The 7943-nt window shown below is 45.1% G+C and overlaps 1 pseudogene across 1 annotated transcript in view; it reads left to right on the top strand.

The window, feature by feature from the left end:
• LOC117083930 overlaps window positions 1-7943 on the top strand; it is a 41337-nt pseudogene continuing 33394 nt past the window's right edge. The window contains exon 1 of the transcript XR_004437259.1: window positions 1-70. The product of XR_004437259.1 is annotated as a ribonuclease H2 subunit C-like (transcript). The remainder of the gene's footprint in view (window positions 71-7943) is intronic.

Genomic DNA, 7943 nt, shown 5'->3' with positions numbered 1-7943 from the left:
AAGTAAACTATGGAGAGCTGGTGGGGGCTTCCTTGTCTTGCGTTCCTGTGTTTTCTAACGCACGCCCGAGGTAAGAGTCATTTTGCTTTGAGGGAGACCTGCCTGGGCGTGGATTTTGCTCTTCTTGCTTTAAGAAACTGCTTCCAAAGGAGTTGCTATGAAGTGAATGGGGATGATTTGCCCAATGGGATTAGAAAGGAGACTAAAAGCGACGGGTGGCTGAGAGGGGAGGGGGAAGACGGGCTGCTCCAATTTGGAAACTGGGAATGAGACCCAGAAGGGCAGGATATTAGCTGATAGAATTTAGATATTCACCGTATTTTCCTGTTTTGATCCGTGTGTCCCAAGCGTTTAAAAAACGACCTATTTAACTCCACGACTCAAGCATGACTGGGCATGTGGGGAACGTCAATCATTTCTTTCTGATTTTAAAAATTAGTTCTGACCATTTCCATATGGTAAAAATAGAGCTGAAACTACTTCATCCCATGGGGCGGATTATTAGAGATTCGTTTGCCAGAAGGGTTGCATTTGTTCAGATTTTTAAACCTTTTCCTAAACAGTGTCATTCATTCTTGCAAATTAAAACCACCTGAATAGTTTTACATCAAAAACTTCAACAAGAACTTGCAGGCTGGCTGTCCCAGACTCCAAGATTAGAGTTTTTAGTTTCGTGTGAGGACCTCTTTAAGAAACTCCAATGAATTCATAAAGAATAGGATTTGAACAACAATTGAGTAAGTTTCTTTGGTCATTTTAATGTGGCGATTCCAGAGAAGGGAATACCCAGGCGAATCTTAACAGGGAGAAGTATTTCTGTGAGGAATGAAAACACATCCTTCAATGTTCCTGTGGCCGCACTTCCTGTTTATCCTGTTTAAAGACTTGGATGTCATTAAGATTGGAGTTGGCTGTTTATGGGCAGAGGCAATGCTGGGATGGATAGATCCTGGTGGACATAGTCTGGGATCTGTAGTGAGACTTTTTTATTATTCTGTGCTGTCTTCAGATCTCACCTAGTGAGAGGACGATGCGGCAATGCGTTCATTAGTTTCTGTTTACAGGGAGATGTTCAACAGTAAACCCACCTCCCCAGAAAAGTAATTCCAGGAGTTTATATCATTCACAGTAAGAGCCAAAGGTTAAACATATCCCCCTGGGCGAATCAACTTCTACAAAGTGCAGTATACAGACAGTTCCCAACTTAGGATGGTTTGACACGATGGTTCAATTTAAGATTTTTCAACTTTACAATGATGCAAAATTGGTATGCATTCAGTACAAACTAAAACTGTACTTTGAGTACCCATAAAACTATTCTTTTTTTTTTTTTTTTTTTTGAGATGTAGTGTTGTTCTGTTGTCCAGGCTGGAGTGCAATGGCACAATCTCAGCTCACTGCAACCTCCACCTCCTGGATTCAAGCAATTCTCCTGCCTCAGCAGCTCAAGTAGTGGGATTATAGGAGCCTGCCCACCACACCCAGCTAATTTTTGTATTTTTAGTAGAGACTAGGTTTCACCATGTTGGCCAGGCTGCTCTCGAACTCCTGTCCTAAAGTGATCCACCTGCCTCGGCCTCCCGAAGCGCTGGAATTAAAAGTGTGAGCTACCGTGCCCGGCCCCATACAGCCATTCTGTTTTTCACTTTCAGTACAATATTCAATAAATTATGTGAGGTATGCAAACCTCATTATAAAGTCGACTTTGCCGGGCGCGGTGGCTCAAGCCTGTAATCCCAGCACTTTGGGAGGCCAAGACGGGCAGATCACGAGGGCAGGAGATCGAGACCATCCTGGGTAACACGGTGAAACCCCGTCTCTACTAAAAATACAAAAAACTAGCTGGGCGAGGTGGCGGGCGCCTGTAGTCCCAGCTACTCGGGAGGCTGAGGCAGGAGAATGGCATAAACCCGGGAGGCGGAGCTTGCAGTGAGCTGAGATCCGGCCACTGCACTCCAGCCTGGGCGACAGAGCGAGACTCCGTCTCAAAAAAAATAAAAAAAATAAAAAAAAAAAGTCGACTTTGTGCTAGATGATTTGTCCAGCCATTGGCTGATGGAAGTGTTCAGAGCACTTTCAAGGCAGGTCAGGCTAAGCTATGGCGTTTGGTAGGGTAGTTGTATTAAACGCACTTATGACATAAAATGTTTTCTTTTTTTAATGTGTTTTAACTTTTTTTGAGGGAGGGGCCCACCATGTCACCTAGAGTGGAGTGCAGTAGTTCCATCATGCTCACTGCAGCCTTCACCCCGGGGGTTCAAACAAATCTCCCACCTCAGCCTCCAGAGTAGCTGGGACTACAGGCATTTGCCGCCATGCCTGACTAGTTTTTAAAACTTTTTATAGAGACGGGATCTCACTATGTTGTCCAGGCTGGACTTGAACTTCTAAGCTCAAACGATCCTCCTGCCTTGGCCTCCCCAAATCTTGAGATTACAGGCATCAGCCACCACACCGTGTCCTGTGCTAAATTCTTTGAATGACACCAGCACTTCCTATGCACTAGGCATGGATTAACTTAGTTGATTGTCCCTCAGCCCTATGACGGGAGTGTCGTGCCTGATGTCATTTTACAGATGGTGTATTAGTCAGGGTTCCCTAGAGGGACAGAACTAATGCAATAGAAATAGATATAGAGAGAGGACTTTATTAATTATTAACTCACACGATCACAAGGTCCCACAATAGGCCATCTGCAGGCTGAGGAGCAAGGAGAGCCAGTCCAGGTTCCAAAACCGAAGAACTTGGAGTCTGATGTTCCAGCATCCAGCACAGGAGAAAGATGTAGGCCGGAACACTAGGCCAGTGTCTCTTTTCACATTTTTCTGCCTGCTTATGTTCTAGCCACAGTGGCAGCTCATTAGATGGTGCCCACCCAGATTGAGGGTGGGTCTGCCCCTTCCAGTCCACTGACTCAAATGTTAATCTCCTTTGGCAACACCCTCACAGACCCACCCAGTATCAATACTTTGTATCTTTCAATCCGATCACGTTGACATTCAGTATTAACCCTCACAGATATGAGTAAACTGAGGCACTGAGGATTTGGATGGGGGCAGCTGGCAGCAGAATCTGAGCTGTCTTGCAGCTCTCTCTGGGAAGACTCCAATGAGCATCCTGCTCTATCCCAAGCCTTGTCTTCTGAAAATCAGAATCATCCCTTTTCCGAGTGTTACAGGAAAAAGGTCCGGATCCAGAGCCCAAGACAGGGTTCTTGGATCTCACTCAATAAAGAACTCAGGGCAAGTCTGTAAAGTGAAAACAAGTTTATTAGGAAAGTAAAGGAATAAAGGAATGGCTACTCCACAGACAGAGCAGCCCTTAGAGCTGCTGGTTGCCCATTTTTATGGTTATTTCTTGATATGCTAAAGAAGGGGTGGATTATTCCTGCCTCCCCTTTTTAGACCATGCAGAGTTCCTGACATCGCCATGGCATTTGTAACTGTCATGGTGCTGGTGGGAGTGTAACAGTGAGGACCACCAGAGGTCACTCTCGTCGCCATCTGGGTTTTGGTGGGTTTTGGCCGGCGTCTTTACTCCAACCTGTTTTATCAGCAAGGTCTTTATGACCTGTGTCTTGTGCAGACTTTCAATCTCATCCTGTGACTCAGAATGCCTTAATCATCAGGGAATGCAGCCCAGCAGGTTTCAGCCTTCTATTGCCCAGCCCCTTTTCAAGATGGAGTCGCTCTGGTTCCAGTGCCTCTGACACAAGTAGCGCCCCATAGGGATGTTACAGGAGGGACTGGAAAGAAAGTGAGGTCTGGATCAGGGCCCTTCTGCGTAAATACGATGATGTGAACTCAACAGCTGGGTATGTCCTGGGTAATTCGTTAAATGCACAGATGACCCTGTTACATCCTCAGCCATCACCAGCTGGAAATGGAGCACATTCCCAAGATCCCAGAAACATTCTGCAAGGCTGGTGGGATGATTGCTATGAAGTACTTAAGAAAACAGATTATTGATCAGAATAAATAGCTAATGCATGTGGGGCTTAATGCTTACGTGACGGGTTGACAGGTGCAGCAAACCACCATGGCACATGTTTACCTATGTAACAAACCTGCACATCCTGCATCTGTATCCCGGAACTTAAAATTAAATACAGAAAACAGAGTATTGTTAATGGTTAATATACTATAATCATTATTATGATTACTAAATTATCAATACAAAACAAGATAATAATAAGAATATGGCCATATTCCTAATAGAGGTTGACATTTTAGCAGCCCCACATTTGCACTGTATTTAATTAGTATTTGCCATCCAATCCAGAGGGACATGAAGGAACATGAGACACAATCAGGTCTTCTAACAGCTGAGAACCAGAGTGGAAACCTCAAAGGGCAGTGTATGAAATGTCATTTATTGAGGGAAAAAAGGAAAATTATAGGGTTTGATAGAAGAAATAAGCACTAGTGTTAGATAATCAGTAGGATGACTTTAGTTTACAGTAATCTATTGTAGATTTCAAAATAGAAGAGTTGAAATGGTTCTAATATGAAGAAAAGACAATTATTTAAGGTGGATGGATATCTCAAGTATGCTGATTTGATCTTTACAAATTATATAAATGTATTAAATTATTACATGTACCCTGAAGCTAGGTACATCTGTTATGCATCCATTAAAAAGCAAAGAAAAGAAAAGGATACATGTCCAGGATATACACTAGCTAAGACAGTCTCTTCCAAGTCTATTGGACATTATTCCCTTATCAGATTTGAAACCTGAGAGTTCCCTGACCCCCCTCACAGGACGTGCGACAGGGATGTGGTTCATCTGTTTGACCACCACACACGGAAACCTCTTACGGGAGGCAGAGCTTGCAGATAGGCAGATACAGCAGCTAGCATGAGTGTTTTTGAGCTCTGGGCCCCAGGGTAGCATCTAGGGGTGGGTGCCTGTGAGCCCTGAAGCCCCAGTGGGTGTGTTACGGTGCTCTTTTAGCTCTGCCATCTGCAGGTGGCTTAAGTGTTAACTAGCTCAGTGTCCTCTTGGTACCCGAGTTCTTTTTTTTTTTTTTTTTTTTTTGAGATGTAGTCTCACTCTGTCGCCCAGGCTGGAGTGCAGTGGCCGGATCTCAGCTCACTGCAAGCTCCGCCTCCCAGGTTTACGCCATTCTCCTGCCTCAGGCTCCCGAGTAGCTGGGATTACAGCGCCCGCCACCATGCCCAGCTAGTTTTTTGTATTTTTTTAGTAGAGACGGGGTTTCACCGTGTTAGCCCGGATGGTCTCGATCTCCTGCCCTCGTGATCTGCCCGTCTCGGCCTCCCAAAGCGCTGGGATTACAGGCTTCAGCCACCGCACCCAGCCAGTACCCGGGTTCTCGTCCAGCATCCAGGAAGAATCAGGTCACACGAACAAACTGAAGGATGGTAAATGCAGAAATGTTTGTTGCCAGATGGAGGTGACTCTCAGCGGGATGGTTGGGGAGCTGGAAAGGGGATGGAGTGGGAAGATGATCTTCCCCTGGAGTTTGGTTGTCCTGCGGCTGATCTCTTCTCCAGCCATCCCCAGCTGAACACCTCTCAGTGTTCAGATATTTCTTCTCTTCTCTCCTTCTCTGCTGTGCTGCTCTTCAGTTCCTCTGCTTTTCTGCTCATCAGTCTGTCTGCACGTGGGTTCTGGGGTTTGGGGTTTGGGGTTTATATGGGTACAGGACAGGGGGGCATGGTGGGTCAAAAGGCAACATTTGGGCACAAAAATAGGAACGCCTGTTTCCATTTAGGACTACCGGTTTTCAGGCTTGAGGGTGGGGCCTTTGCTGGGGAACTGCCCTCTTCTATCTAGTATCTTCCTGCCCCCTGTCCATATCAACATGGCTTAAAAATGTGTGTGCATTTGTACAGAGCTGTGTTTCCATGTAGAGGCTAAAAAAACTTATGAAAAAGACCACTCAGAGCTCTGAACAGTAGCACATCGTATTTCTGAGTACTTCCTGTTGAGTAAAGATAAGTCAGGTGTTGCGCCAAGTATTTTTCATTACTTGCTGCATTAGGTTGTCACAGGCTGTTTAGTTTACTTCTAAAAACTGGGATATGGGGAAGTTGTGGGCCGGGCATAGTGGCTCATGTTTGTAATCCCAGCAGTTTAGGAGGCCGAGCTGGGTGGATCACTTGAGGTCAGGAGTTTGAGAACAGCCTGGCCAACATGGCAGAATGCTGTTTCTACTAAAAACACAAAAATTAGCCAGGCATGGTGGGGGGGTGTCTGTAATCCCAGCTATTCAGGAGGCTCAGGCAGGAGAATCGCTTGAACCTGGGAGGAAGAGGTTGCAATGAGCTGAGATTGTACCACTGCACTCCAGCTTGGGTGACAGAGTAAGACACCATCTCAAAAAAAAAAAAAAAAGTTATGATGATCGCCTAAGTTGAGAAGCCATACCACGCTAGGGTACAGAACCCCAAACCACGCCAGCCTCATCCTATGTCTCAGTTATATTTTTCTTGACTTGCTTCCATTCTGGTGCCCCCTCTCTCCCTGTCCCCTCCTTCTCTGCAACCATCCTTTGATCTAGCAAATTTGTAGCATGGAAAGGGAACCACAAATGGGTCATTTCCCTGCCATTGTCACCTTGGGCATCGCAGCCATTTAGTGCAGTGATTCTCTGTCTTTGATGTGCAGGTCATCACCTTGAAGTGAGGAGGTATTAAAAGCACCACCCCGGTCCCCACCCACTGAGATCTTTATTCAGTAGGCGTGGGTCGGGCATTTGGGAGCTGGGAGACCTGCATCTTAAGAAGCACCCCAGGTGATGCCCAAGCGGAGCTATGTGCTTCTTTTAAGAGATGATGACTCTGTGTGCAACCATCTGGTTACCTTTGGGTGGAGTCTCATGGATCCCTGCCACAGTGGGGAGGCAGCTCTGTGGTCTCCAATTCAGTGATGTGTCATTCAATCTATGCAGGCCCAAGGTGACACCCCCAGGTACAGATGCTGCCATCCAGCCATTCTCAACCAGGGATCATGTTTATCCACAGGGACACTTGTCAATACCTTGAGGCAGGGATGCTCCTGGCATCTAGTGGGTGGAGCCCAGGGATGCTGCTCAACACCCTGCAGTGCACAGGACGCCCCACAGAAAATAGTGATCCAACCTCATATGTCAGTAGGACTGAGGTTGAGGAATCTTGCCTTAGCGTGAGAGATACTGTCTGTCTGTCTGCCTTTCTATAGATCTATCTATCATCTACCATTATCCATCGACCTATCTGTCTCTACTATATCCACCTATTATCTACCTGTCATTTATTGATTATCTATGTCAATGATTTTTCTACCTGTCGTTTATTATCTCTGTCAGTGATTTTTCTGTCATCTATCTATCTATCTATCTATCTATCTATCTATCTATCATTATCCATTGATCTATCTGTCTCTATTATATCCACTTATTATCTATCTAATCTCTGTGTTGATCTATCTGTCAAAAATTTTCTCATTTATTGATTGTCTATCATCTATCATTCTGCCTACTTATCTAACTATCCAACTCTCATCTCTATTATCAACTGTCTATCTACTTCCTTAACCAACTCTCATGTCTATCATCTATCATCTGTCTATCTGTCTATCATCTATCTACCTATCTATCTTTCTACCTACTTCTCCAACTATCCAACTCTCGTCTCTATTATCTATGTATCTATGTATCTTTCTACCTACTTCTCCAACTATTCATCATCTATCTATCTATCTATCTATCTACCTACCTACTATCTATCCATCCATCTATCAACCTATTTATCTAGCTGTCCATCATCTATCTATAACATTTTTCTGCTACCCAGGGATAATTGTGTTCCTCAAGTAACACTTGGCAATGTCTGGAAACAATTTTGGTAGTCGCACTGGGATGGGTGTTCTGGCATCTGGTGGGTGGAGACAAGGCATGTTGTTCAACACCTTACAGTGCACAGGACAGCACCCATGAC

Source organism: Trachypithecus francoisi, unplaced genomic scaffold, assembly GCF_009764315.1.
Source record: "Trachypithecus francoisi isolate TF-2019V2 unplaced genomic scaffold, Tfra_2.0 Contig00031, whole genome shotgun sequence".
Classification (NCBI taxonomy): Eukaryota; Metazoa; Chordata; class Mammalia; order Primates; family Cercopithecidae; genus Trachypithecus; species Trachypithecus francoisi.
Note: the sequence above shows the minus strand (reverse complement) of the source record. Positions and strands in the feature narration are given on the sequence as shown.